Source organism: Oryzias latipes, chromosome 12 (assembly GCF_002234675.1).
Source record: "Oryzias latipes chromosome 12, ASM223467v1".
Taxonomy (NCBI): Eukaryota; Metazoa; Chordata; class Actinopteri; order Beloniformes; family Adrianichthyidae; genus Oryzias; species Oryzias latipes.
Window position 1 is genome coordinate 17,755,371 of NC_019870.2, and position 14,665 is coordinate 17,770,035.

Genomic DNA, 14,665 nt, shown 5'->3' on the forward strand with positions numbered 1-14,665 from the left:
TTCTCGACGACTCCTCATCTAGTAGTGTGCTCAATAATTTTCATCGAGTTTCTGGTAAGTACTTTAAGTGTAACAAACATACAAATGAAAACGATGTATAAAATTTTTACATTGGGGATTAATAATCAAGATAGTGTGAAGCACTGTTGATTTCTGGAAAAAACGAGGGCGGGAAAATTTTGAAACGTTGAAACTAGCGGTGTAACGGTACACGGAGTTGATCGAACCGTTTTGGTAGGGCAAATTCTGTTCGGATCACTTTTGTACCGCTCCGTTTTGGAGGTTATTTAGTTTATCCCCTCGCCCCCCAATGCATAAACTTTGTGCCGAGGCGGAACTAATGTTAAGTCCGAGTTCCCGCCGAGACGCTCATGTCTGCGCTCGTGCCAGTTTAGGAAGGGGAGGAGGCCAGAGCGGAGCAGTGCAAGTGAGTGTATGAGAGCTCTTTCAGCGTGTGCTGCTGAGTTCACCGTAAGTTTTAAGAGTTTTGCCTTTCACGCGTCATTACAGCGTTAACGCAAATGTTTTTAACGGCAGAAATTATTTGTAACGCTGGTTAATTGTGCGTTAGAACTGAGTGTTTGTTGACCCCATATTGAGGGAAGAAAACCGTGAACACGTCGGTTTCTGTGCGCGCGGGTTAACTCCTCCTCTGCTCAGCGTCAACCCGAACACAAAATGGAGGTGGGCGGCTCCTGCCTCACTCCAAAGAACTCTGCACACCTTTTCCCACAGTTCTCCCTCACCGTCCTCAAACAAGCCTGCTTAGTTCTCTCATGGTAAACAGGCATGTAGCGGTGGCCTATATTTTGAGTTTAGGATATCAGCAAAAAATAACTAAGATAAAATGTATTAAAATTTTTATCGCTTTATATATATATATATTCATCATCATCATGATGATATATAGATACACACACACACTAATCTTTTATCGTCTTTTTTTCTTGTCTAGATCATGTGGACATGCAAAGAGTGTTCTGCAATTGAATCTAATAGGTATGAGCTACTATATTTTGAGGACATGAGCATCAATCACACTGTGACACTTCTATGGTAATCTGTATACTGGTATTCCGTTTGAGATTGAATTACTCCGTGATTCAGGTAAATGCCGAGTTCACCCCCATTACCACTGGTGTCCACCTTCATGTTCCAGCTAAATCATTATTCAGATCTGTTACTAAAGACCTTCAAGAAGAAGGGGGGAACATCAGGACTAAAGGCAAGAATCCTGGCAGCCATGGGGAAGGTTGGTACGTACTGAAATCATTTACACTGATCCAGATTATAAAATCAATTTCTACCGTAGCCTAAGTGTTCTGAAAAACTTAATAGAATTGTCCATGTTCACTAAAACATTTTTTCTGTCTTGTGCATAATTTAGCAACATCTGAAATTACATAGACGCCATTCCCATCTTGGAAGGGTAACAAAAACTTAATGCTGTTTTAAATATAAATGGGTACTATTGTTTACCGTATTTTCACCACCATATGGCCCACTGGGTTATAGGGCGCAGTTTCAGTTATGGGTGATTAGGAGCTCCGCCTCATTAGGAGCACCGCCTCATAGGGCGCCCACTACATTTTGCAGAAAATTTAAGACTTAAGTGCGACTTTTAATCATGAAAATACAGTACTTTAGGCACTGGGTCGCCATTTTACGCTTATTTCACATTAAGCTTATAACGTAGTATTCACCATGTCTCTCCATTTATTTTCTCACTAGCTTAACCAAACATACCCTGATTTTGAATCTTACTCACTTTTGTGTATGGGCAATGCGATAATGGGTGTTTCACTCTGTTCTGGTTTAATTTTTCCATTTCCCATTTCTGGAAAATAAAGTACAGGCAACCTGTGCACAGAGATGAGTTTGTGAAAGTTTCTTTTTTTGTGTGAGTTTTCACAGAACACATCTGTTGAAAAACGAAGAGAATGCATCCTGAAAGCGGTTTGTCTTTACCTCAATAAAAGTCCTGATGACCTGATAAAGGAGTCCCTGGTAAGTGTCAAATTTGTATGACATGAATCCTTGTGTGTAACATTTTTTTCACTTAGAAATGTTAAGACTATCTTCATACAGGTTTTGTATTTAGCTCCATAAACAAAACTAAATTTTTCCTAGAAAGCTCGGAATTTAAAGCGTGCTTACAAGGTTTGGTGCTCAATCATCCAGCAATTTACAATATTTCTTACAGGTTTTTAGTCCAGAGCTTGGGTAAATATTATTTTAATCTAGGCTGAAAAAAGTCATGATGTAGGTAAAGCTTCTTATATATGAGTATGTTCTAGTTCTTGTTTTTTATTATTGTAGTTGATTTTGTATTTGGGTTGTTAGTAAATGCCATAAAGAATTTGAACTTTGATGAATTTTTTTAATATATATAACGTGACAGTAAGACTATCTGAAACACACCTAAAACACATCTTCATAAGTAATTTATTTTAAATCCCTGCTTTAGGATGCTGATCTTGAAGCGGAGCAGGCAACAAATGAGCAACTCCACATGGTGATCCACGTCATTCAACATGAAGGAGCTGAGCTCACAGATGACCCCGCGGAGGTGAACATTTTCATAGAGGGGGTGGAAGTGCTGCAGGATGTAAAGGACGTGCACTGAAAAAAAGGAGACAGCCGTCTCTTGGATTAATCTAAGCATATCTGGTGCATTTAACACAATTTCTACATGTTTTCGAGTCAAATGTGACTGTACAATGTATAATCTACATGAAATGATAAGATTGCACATAGATTTGTTCAGATCACTTTGGAATGAAGCAACTCGGTTATGTTGCAATACTAATTATCGGGATACCTCACGGGATTTCCTCTCGCGCGCTAAGGATTGTTGGAAAAAGAAGGCAGCCATCTCAGTCAAATCCAATGCCTCGTGGTACGACACGTCACACCACAACTTTCCCGGTAAGTCTTGAATTTCTTATTAAATAGTGACAAAATCTGAGCCAAATGTAGCTTAATGTCTCAAGAGTGACTACATAACGTTAACGTTGAAATAAGTTGACGTTATCACTCTGTTTTATTTTAATTTGTCTTTTGAGCAGGAGCGGTCAACGTCACATTTGCGGCGCTCCTAACATATTTTGGTCTTATGTGTGAATTTTTTTTCTTGAATTAATCGTGGTTTACATTGTGTGTTAACGCCACTTTAGTGTTGTTAATATAAGAGTGTCGTAGCCCTTACGGAGAGAAGGGGCGGGTTGCAGCGTAAAGCGAGAGAGAACGGGGGCGCGTAGCTAAAAAGACTGAAAAGTTGTAGCTGGATACTGTATGCCGAGTGTACATTGTGGACAAATAAAGTGTCGAGACTCATCCAGCCGTGGTCCGAGTCGTCCTCCCACCAGCTAATTTCTCTGGACGCGGGGTCTTAAACACGGAACTGAGCGGCTCCCTTGCCCTTACGGTCATCAAGCGGTGAGCAGGAAAGTTAATTTCGATAATAAAGTCAAAGTGTCATTCTTCTCATTAATAAATGCAGTTTCTAATACAATCTTGTTATGTTGAGAATGAGACGCTACTGCTGGGTTGTGATAAAACTTAACATTTACTAAAAATGCTGCGTAACACAGAAGTCATGGCAACCGCTGAGTCACCATGGCAACAGTTACATACACAACAACAACAAAATCCTTCACAAAAAATGTTCTGCGTGGCCCTAAAACTCTGTCCTTGCTAAGTGCTTACTTAGTCGGCTGCATTATTTTAATTACTCCTCCCCTGTTTTGCTTCAGATTGACAAACTCAAGTCATCTATTCACCTGGAGTCAGTTGAAAAGTCGTGGGCTCAAGTATTTGTGGTAAGAACAAGAAGTTGTATTTGCTTTTAAGGCTTTCAATGCATTACATATATTTTAAGTTGCTTTGCAAATTAGCGACAAATGAGTTATGTTTATCTCAGGAATGTATTTTTGAGTTAAACACCATTTTGTCCTCACTATAAGTTAATCATGTTTTGTTTCCCACTTTACAGTGAACAGTGCTACTAGTGTTCCAGTGACAGAGTGAATGTGGCAATGCAAGGCCTGCCCTTCAGTTTTTCAAAGTAGGTCCCACCTTCTGAAGCATTATGGAGTAAGACATGGGCATTATGGGAATAACAGTCGTATTCCATGTGTTCATGAAAGCTGTCCATGCACTTTTAGAACGTGGAATGCACTATTAATTCATTTGAATAGATGTCATGTTATTAAAACTAGCCACCATCATTTAGAGAGATGTATATTTAGCTGCCACTTGTGTCCCTGTAAGGATCTTGTGTCTGAAAGAGATTACTGGACTCATATTAATGCACACTTGAAAAAAAATGAGGTTGTAACTTGTATGTTTTTGCATTGCGACTTTGAAACAAATATTTTAGGATCTTTTAAATCCCACAAGAGCTGGAAACACAGTTTTTACTCATCCAAAGATTTTAAACCAGGAATAGTAATATCAGCAACTGTTGCTGCCCTAGATTCTGCTTCCAGTGCTTCTGATGATGACATTGAGGATGTTCAACCAAGTAGCAGTGCTGATGGTCTTAGCGACCTACCAGATGTAATTCAGCACAGTTTGGCAGCAGCGTTGTTAAAATTAGAACATTTTTCTTGTGTGCCAAGCAAAGCAATCAATGATTTTTTGGTAGAACTTCACTACCAAATTACCAAATTATGCCTTGACAAGTTGTCGCAGAGGATGTGTTCATCTAAAAACAATGCTTGATAATGCTTTCATGTTATTTCAGATAAACGCAGAGTTCAAGCGCATTACAACCATGCCTCTACAGTCAAGGTTTCTGTCGCAGCTTGACTTTCTGTCTGAAAGTCTGCTGAGAGTGTTTGCAAAGCCATCGGGGAAGCAGGGCAAAATGTTGAAAGACATGACAGACATGATGATGGTAAGAACTTATCAAACTTGTTTAACTATCAAGTTTAAATTGCAGTCAGTAAGACTTGTATAAATAAATCCATTTCAAAATCACGACTTCCTCTACCTGAGAGTACTGATGATCTGTAATTTTTAATGCATATTCACTGTCTATTGAAAATTTGAGTTCAAATTTCTGTATTTTCTTTTGTATTAAGGATGACGTGGATGCTAGAAGGGAGTCCCTCATTAAAAAGGACTTTGCCTCTATTTGAAGGAGAATCCTGACATCTTGGTGCACGAGTACATGGTGAGTGTTATAAGTAGATTACTGATTTGCTACATTTTAAAATGTACTCAGTGCACTCTGTGATCCTAAAAACAATTGTAAAGCTTAATATTCTTCATTTGAGCTAGAAGTTGTCGATTTTATTTTGACTTTTCAAATGTGGCAGGGAATGGCAGGGAATCTTTGGCAACAATAATTTACTATGCTGCTCACATGTTTAAACTATAGCATGAGTACTTTTGCTAGGCCTGCACAATATACCGCAAATTTATCGTTATCGCGACATTAAGCTGTGCAATATGCATACCGCAAAAGACGGCGAAAATCGCAATAAATGGTTACCTTAAATTTGCTAAAACAATCTCATGGCAGCTTGAAATATTGAACAAATGAAATAAATCCCTTTATGCATTTAACCAATCGGAAGGACCCATTTACGTTGTTGATCAATCAGATGAGCCCTTTTATGTTTGATGTTTGCCTCCTACGTCGACGTGGGTCATTTGGAGTCTAATTTTTAAACTGTTGCAGTGAACACGGAAATTATGTTTTTGGTTGTTTTGCTATTTGTTTATATACCGCGAATTATATCGTTATCGCAATATTAATCACCAATATTGCATTTCGCGAGTTTTCCTCATATCGTAACTTTTGCATTCAAAAGATCAGTTTAAAAAATCAATCTTCAATAATATTTTCTTTGCCCAGGACATGACTGATGTCTCCACTCTCAGTGCCATTGAGAAAACAACAGTGGGAGTCTATGTTGCCAGGGAGACACCAGGCAAGGACTTTCCTGATGTTGGCATCATCATCGAAGGTGTGGTGATACTTCAGGACCTGGATAATGTGGCCCTTGCAACAGCCATGCTGTTTGGACTTTTTTACTGCTTCAACATGAGTTACCTGGCACAGCTCCCCTACACTTTTGAGGTGATTCAAAAGGTGGTCATGGAATTGGATCCGACTGAACTCTCGAGAAAAGCCCAAAACTTAAAGACAAAACTTCAATAAGAAGAGATCATTGTTGTGCACGTCACATGTTTAACTAAAGGTAAGAGGACATTTATAGTTCACATACGCCCTCTTGCATTTTGGACATTGAATTTGTAGGTGAATGATCAGCAACCCAAAAACGATCACATTGTTCATTGTAGTGTTTATTCTGTGGGATGGTTATAACTGTTTACCTGCCATGGAAACGTAGTGCCATTTTTTTCTGTTTAATTGGTATGGTTCTTCAATTTTGTTTTTCCAAGTGAAAAAGGATGATTGTACGCAATCTGAAAAGGTTGTAGTTTGTCATGTAATTGTAATTTCTATTTTTATTGTTGTTATTTTATGATCATTTTTATTTTTTATTCTGATGTTTTTTACTCCAGTGTTTCCTCTGGGGGATCCATCGTTCTTGGGCACCACCAGCTTGACCTGTAGGGCATGCCGTTGCTGTGGTGCCCGTTCTGGTTGGGCGGGCTGGGGTCCCACTCTGTGGTCTAATAGCCATGGATGGGGCCCTGGGCTGCCCTGTGTTGGGCGGGCGCTGCGGTAATGGCCCCTGTGGTCCGGCTGGGCCTTGGAATGAATGGATCCCCATGATATCGTTTCCTCACAGCAGTACCAAGCCAGACCTTCTTCAACTGCAGTTATTTGTTTCGGTTCACTGTTCTACTGGGGTAACTGGGTGGGTGGGGATGGGGGCGGGGGGTGGTGAGGGAGGGGTACCTTCTTTGTGGGATTGTCCTTTGTTTTCTGTTTTGAACAACTTTCATTTTTTATGACTGTTTTATCTGTTTTTATGTTAAGCGCTTTGTGTTTTTAACCAAAATGAAAGGCGCTATATAAATAAATAAAGTTTGAGTTTGAGTTTGATTGCTTAATTCAATGCAACAATGCTGAATAAATTCAATATAATGATTAATAAATCCAACGCAACAATGTTGAGTAAATTCAATATAATGATTAATAAATCCAACGCAACAATGTTGAGTAAATTCAATATGATTATTAAATCCAACGCAACAATGTTGAGTAAATTCAATATAATGATTAATAAATCCAACGCAACAATGTTGAGTAAATTCAATATGATTAATAAATCCAACGCAACAATGTTGAGTAAATTTTACATAATAGCACTATGTAAACTTACAATAACTGTGTAATGTAGCGCTTATTCAAGATGTTGAATTTTAGTCATTCAGTCTGTCTCAGATTTAAACAAAATTGTTTTGTGGAACCGGTTGACGATACTTTTTTATTTAAATCTAATGTTTCATTTCTTTGAGTGCACTCTTAGAAAGTATATTTCTGATCTTAACAATATTCCGCAGGTGAAAAAAGGCAGTTCTACATGCCTGAGATATGTGAGCCTTAAATAATAAGTCCTGGTCAAATAAAACCCCAAGGTTTCTAACTGTGGAATTGGGGGCTATACTTATGCCATCCAGGGAGACTATCTGAGAAGACAGAGCATCTCTGAGGTTTTTAGGACCTAGTATAATGTCCTCAGTTTTTTCTAGGTTAAAGAGGAGGTTATTAATTGTCATCCAGGTCTTGATGTCTCTGGCATTCAGTTTGTCTATATTGCCATTCTGGTCGGGTTTTATGGATAAATACAACTGCGTGTTGTCGGCATAACGATGAAAATGAATTTTTTGTTTCCTGATTATGTTTCCTATAACATATAAAGCGTAAACAGGATGGGTCCTAAGACTGAGCCCTGTGGGACTCCATAGTTAACTCGAGTGCACTGATAAGAATGTCCATTTACAACAAGATAAATGTATATCAGAATATTATTTCATGGGAAGAAATTCTTATTTTGTTACCCATGTCCGGTCACGTGCCCTGTAAATATGACCTCCTAATGCAGCAAATTCAACAAATAATCATTTTCAATTCTTCAGAATCTATAAAATGTTGTGGAACTCTGTTGTGCCTAAAAATTAGGAAGAGTGCATTTTAAGGTTCTTATTTTGAAAAAGAAATGTTTACATCTGCCTATTTCTATGCACTTTTAATCTCATTGTGGTTGAAACTGAGCACAGCTGCACATACAGCTGGGACCCCCCTTCCATTATTATCTATGCAAATAAGAGGGGAAAAACATGGCCTGCATTAATATTTATTATCTCATATTTAGCAGTCGGCTAACTCATTTTCTTGCACTTAATTAGAGTATCATGGTTTTGATGTAATGAAACTGCAATTGAGCTTTGCATTAATTTTTTATGGGTTAACAAAGACCTAGGAAGATGCAAAATGACTGCTGTTTCTGTGTTCTATGAATACAGTCCTTTTTTAAGTTCCTTTCTTTATGTTCACAGTTGCAAAAATGTATTTCTTAATGCAAGTCCTGGACCACAGCCTGTCCTGGAAGGTACAATAAAGACAATTTTAAGTCGCCACCAATTTGGATCTTTTGAGTTTTGTAGGTGTATTTTAGAGCGTCTGCATTCGAGTTGAAATGGTGACCGCACAGGCCAATGCATTCTTCTGGTACTTCAGTCACTTCCATAAAGAAAGAATAAAAAATATATTTTTTCCTGGTTTCCTGTTTCTAACAACAATGTCTGTTCTATATCCTAAAGCAAGCAGATGACATCTTCAGCTTTGAAGGGAAACATTTAGTGTGACATGTTTTAAATCATTCTTCATCTAGTTTCTGAGAAGATTAACTGATGTTTTCAAGGTAAAATGCCACGAAAAGGTTATTTTTTTCAGCAAAGCACTTCAGTTGTCAATCATTAACTGTATAAGAGAGCTAGACTGAGTAAGTGTGACATATCTGTAGAAAATGGCTTACTTTCTGGTCCAACAAAATTAAGTCAATTCAGTCGCCAGTCCAACACATACAGTACGTCGCCATTTTGTTACCAGACGATGTAATTAAGCAGTGAGTGGTCTGAAACTACGTTTCTATGGTGACCACTCTCTCCAATCACGAGTGAGTTTGTTGGAAATCAAACGTTTTTAACGTTCAACCTTTGAAGCATGAGATTGGCCAGTTTATAACTTGAATAACTTTTACTGCATAAAAATTTGAAATAAAAAAATAAATAAAATGATAAATTAAAAAAAAATTAGGATTATTAAAAACATATCGAAAAAAATTCTCAGTAGAAGTCCATGGGATTTTGGCTTTTTGGAGCCAGTGGAGACTTCCTGTTTGGAACACGACGGGGAGGAGTCACTCAATCCAGTTTTTGCATACCTTCAATAATGTAAAACTAAACTTTTATATACATATTTCAAAGGGCCTATATCATGCTTTTATTAAGCCTTTTATAGTAAACAATATCCAATTATACGATAATATATCACCTATGGCACAAAAGAACGTATTTTAAAGTAAATATTCGTTTTTTTTCTTGAGTTCTTTTCCAAGTCGGAAATAAGACGAATCGATCTCTGAGGCACCGGCTTTCACTCTGTGTGGGTGCCGCCTATTTTATGACATCATCTTTAAGCCTGCCTCGGCAGCGTGTCTGCATTTTGCCCATCATAAACAAACAACAACCAAACTTTTGCAAAGATGGATGTCCATATTGTGCACATACAAGAAAAGTGTTTTAGATAAACACAGCTGCCGAGAGAGTGTGTGTGTTAGTTTGGGGGTGGTGCTGGCGGCGCAGACTCTTCCTGGAAGGAGCTGGTCTCACTGGTCTACATCAGCTCGAGAGAGCCTGCTCGTTTTCATGGGTTGGGAGGGGCTGCCGCTCAGACAACAGGTTTTTAGAGGAATACTCAGAAATGTGTGAATGGATCAAAATACCGCTTTGGAGTTTCTTTTTATTAGGAAAATTGTAATACACTTAAAAGCTCAAACATTTTTATTTTGCATGATATAGGCCCTTTAGGTTTTTGGTGTGATCTGGAATTGATCCTTGATTTCCTGTTAAAAAAATATTTTTTAAATTAATCCTTAAAAACATTGCAATTATGAATTTGTCACTGTGTTTGGATTGACTGAAGCTTCAAGCTGCCGACATTTTATCACTATTTACTAAGATTATCCTCATGTTAAGAAAAGTTTTAGAGCATTATTGGGCTTCATGTGCTCAATTTAAAGCCAACGGTTCGTCCAAATTGTCCAACAACTTTACAGCAAATAGGCAAAAAACATGGACCAAGTTATATAGAATGGGTTTTTAAGGATAGTTTGGGTCATGCTAATGAGATGGGGCTTCAGAAATGTGTGTATCAAATGACATGAATGGGTATATAGGATTCATGTAATACAAAATATGAAAAACACCCTTTGAACTTTGGCACAAAATGGAGACACAAACAGGGGGAATGATTCAGAATTTCTTACGTACTTACTTGTGAGATTTCTGTGTGATGCAATGAAATATCCCGTCAGGATTGTAGCGTTTTCCCTCATTTCAGCTACTAAAAAGGTCGTATAGAGGGACATACGGCCACTTATTAGACACAGGTGAGCAGGAGAGAGCAGGAATACAGCCGCTTATTAGACACAGGTGAGCACTGAGAGAGCAGGAATGCTGGTGTAGGTGGGAGGACATCTGGAAGGGAGGAAGGAAAATAAGAAACCTGGAAGGGATGCAATAATTTCTGCAACATCCATCAGTCCCTAAAGCGAATCTCCAGTGTTGGGCAACGAGAGATTCTTTTAGAAAACTTATAAAAGTTAAAAGAAGCTGCACATGATTGTTAACATGATAGTATTAGTTTGATGATCTCATCCTTCAAAAAGCTTTTTTGTAGCTTTCACAAATTTAGAAAATGTAACATTTGAAAAAGGATCTCTTTTTTTAGAAGTAAACCATACTGTAGCTCACAAACGTTCACTTCTGATCTCAGCCTCACTTCCACTACTTTCCTATGACTTTGTGTGACTGATCAGTTTTAATCGTCCCTAATTTCCACAACTCCAAACTTCTCCCTTTTTCTCAAACAGAAATGATAAATCTTCTCCATCCTTAAGGCCTCCTCTTTGGTGTCCAAGACCTTGATAACAGTGAGAAACTGAAGATTCATCCATTTTCAGAACCCACTGGTATCCTGTCAGGGTCACGGGTTTGCTGGAACCAACCCGGCTACAGTTGGGCAAAAGCAGGGTATACCCTGAAGAGGTTACCAGTCTGTTGCAGGGCCACACAAGCATACTCGCATGCACACCTAGGGACAATTTAGAGATACCAATTAAACTACGTAGCATGTTGTTTTTGGACAGTGGGAGGAAGCCGGAGTACACGGAGAAAACCCCCACATGCACAGCAAAATGTAATTATTGATAAAAGAGCTAGCCAGATAAAAATGTATTCCTGCCTTAGCAACTTTAGATATACTTTAGATACAATGCTCACTGAAATGACTTGAAACGTTCAAAAGTAACAATAAATCAAAATTTATTGAAAAATTAAATAATCAAAATCAGCCATCACTTTTGAGTTGTTTAACAGAATTATTTAAAAAAAAAAACTTATGAAATAGGGAAGGACAAAAATGATGGTACCTCCATAAAAGACTAAGAAATAATTGCCCAGGGGTCATGATGAACTCAGGTATGTCCTTTAATTGACATCACAGCTGTTTTCAAACCCATAATCAGTCAGTCTGCCTATTTAAAGTGAGTCAAATAGTCACGTTGCTCTTTGGTGAAAAGGTGTGTACCACACTGAACATGGACAACAGAAAGCCAAGGAGAGAATTGTCCCGGGACATTAGAAACAAATTATAGACAAACATTGTAAAGGTAAGGTTATAAAACCATCTCTAAGCAGCTTGAAGTTCCTGTGAAGACAGTGGCACATATTATTCAGAAGTTTAAGACCCACGGGACAGTAGCCAACCTCCCTGGACGTGGCCGGAAGAGGAAAATTGATGTCAAATTGAGGAGACGGATAGTTGGAACTGTATCCAAAGAGCCCAGAACAACCTCCAAAGACATTAAAGGTGAACTCCTAGATCAAGGTACATCAGTGTCAAATCGCATCATTCGTCGTTGTTTGAGCCAGAGTGGACTTCATGGGAGACGACCAAGGAGGACACCACTGTTGAAAGGAAATCATAAAAAAGCCAGACTGGAATTTGCAAAAATGCATTCTGGGAAAATGTCCTTTGGACAGATGAGACAAAACTGGAGCTTTTTGGTAAGGCACATCAGCTCTATGTTCGTAGACTCAAAAATGAAGCATACAACCAAAAGAACACTGTCCCTACTGTGAAACATGGAGGAGGCTCAGTTCTGGTTTGGGGCTGCTTTGCTGCATCTGGCACAGGGTGTCTTGAAGTTGTGAAGGTAAAATGAAATCTGAAGATTATCAAGGCATTCTGGATAGAAATGTGCTGCTTAGTGTCAGAAAGCTTGGTCTCAGTCGCAGGTCATGGGTCTTCCAACAGGACAACGATCCAAAACACACAGCCAAAAACCCCCAAGAATGGCTAAGAGACTATTCTGAAGTGGCCTTCTATGAGCCCAGATCTGAATCCCATTGAACATCTGTGGAAGGAGCTGAAACATGCCATTTGGAGAAGACACTCGTCAAACCTGAGACAACTGGAGCAGTTTTCTCATGAGGAGTGGGCCAAAATACCTGTGGACAGGTGCAGAAGGCTCATTGACAAATACAGAAACCGTTTCATTGCAGTGATGGCCTCAAAAGGTTGTGCAACAAAATATTAAGTTATGGGTACAATCATTTTTGTCCAGCCCTATTTCAGTAGTTTGTTTTTTTTTAAATAATTCTGGGAATCAACAACTCAAAAGTAATGGCTGATTTTGAATATGTAATTTTCAATAAATTTCAATTTATTGTTACTTTTGAACTTTTCAAGTCATTTCAGTGAGCATTGTGGACTTTCTTTCTTTAACTGAGGGGTACTAACAATTTTGTCCACCACATGCTTATTTGAACATCTGCATTATTTGTGGTTCCGACGTTGCTTTTTTTTTTAGTATTCCATATCTCAGGTGTCTCTCGTTTCTTCTTACTCTGCCAAGGAAAAATCAATCAAAAGATGATTGTACTCATTAAACCCCAGCTCGTAACAAGGAAACTCATGGGCAAACACAGAGAAATTGACCAATAAACAATAGAAGAAACTGTAAAAGAAGGAGACACGTCAAAGATCCACTGAGCTGAGAGAAGAAAAAAAAGACATCTTTAAAATATGGAGGGGATAGAAATCCATGTCATAAAAAAGAGAGGGGCGACATGCTCCTCCTTAGACCCGCCTAATTCCTGACAACTTCACACGCTATAAGTGTTTTAAAGTCCGCTACTAAAATGATTCCATCTGTAGAATTTACTCAAAGGATCATCAGAATGGATCCATTAAGTACGCATAATTACATCCTACTGATAATGACAAATTGGCTTGAGTTTCTGAGAGGAAATAAGTACAAGAGGAGACTATGGGTACCGCGAGTGGTATAATCCACAGCTGCAGAGTGGAAATGAAGCAGTTAACACTTCAATTTGGACTCATTCATGGTTTAAACTGGAGTCAGTAGTGAGCTCCTTTAAAGCTCTTTCAGAAGGCCGCAAACCATCAAGACACTGCAGATGGACTGAATTTAGGCCTGCATGAATTTAAGGAGGTAAGAATATTTTTAGCCTAAAACTTGTGTACTTTAAAGAATACATGCAAAATAAATGAGGAAATAAATCAATTAGAAAATAATTTTTTACATGTAAAGTAAAAACTTTTGATGGTGATTTTTACTTAAAGTCTGCCTCTATTATTTCATAATCAGTAAAAAAAAATACAATAAAAAATAAATAAAAATGGGGACAATTTTGACTAAGAATTTCTGAAAAAGAAAGTTAACCTAAAACAAGGGTCTGCAATCTGAGGCTTTGCAGCCTCATGCAGTCCCAAAAACCTTCCAGTGTGACTCTTTGGCTTTGAACAAAAATGAATACATAATGTTTATTTTTGCCATTTGTGTTAAGATTTTTAAACTTAGGTTAGCTTTTATTAGTAAAATATATATTTTTTAAATCAATGCTTACATTACACTGAATTAAGACGCCAACTTTGCTTTACCAGCAAAATGATGGTTAAAGTTGAAATTGATTGTCAGACTTGTTTGTTTTTATCAGAATAAGCTTAAAGCACATGTTCTTATCTTCAGCTGCTGAACTTTGTCTTCTTGTTGTTTAGAGGTTCTTACAAGTGTACATTTGCAAGTAAATGTGTTGCAACGGGAGGATCGATCTCATTTGATACAAGCTGTATTTTATTTTTAAAGGAACAAGCACATGCTGCTCTCAAAAGTCAAAGAAGTTCAGGTTATCTTTAGAAAATGTTATAATTTAAGTGTTATAAATATATAAAAGCTATGATCTATAAGTTAATGTCTTAGTTATACAAACACAAGTAAATAGTATTTTTTATTTTAATTATGAGGTGAGATTGTGGCTCTCACTGAGTTTTGATCTGTCAGAAACTTAACCAAAGCTCTCTTTTAGCAGTAAAGGTTGCAGACCCTGGCCTAAAAAGAACCTATTCTGCTCCATTATATGCCTCATAGCT

General features: G+C 38.0%; 1 long non-coding RNA gene across 1 annotated transcript; it reads left to right on the plus strand.

Annotated features, from left to right (window-relative positions):
- The first annotated feature begins 440 nt into the window (after positions 1-440).
- On the plus strand, positions 441-6,459 carry LOC105354797. The gene is made up of 8 exons (XR_002874338.1): positions 441-471; positions 1,915-2,007; positions 2,468-2,928; positions 3,756-3,821; positions 3,995-4,066; positions 4,748-4,900; positions 5,088-5,179; positions 5,867-6,459. It is a non-coding gene; the product is annotated as an uncharacterized LOC105354797 (long non-coding RNA).
- The last annotated feature ends 8,206 nt before the right edge of the window (positions 6,460-14,665 follow it).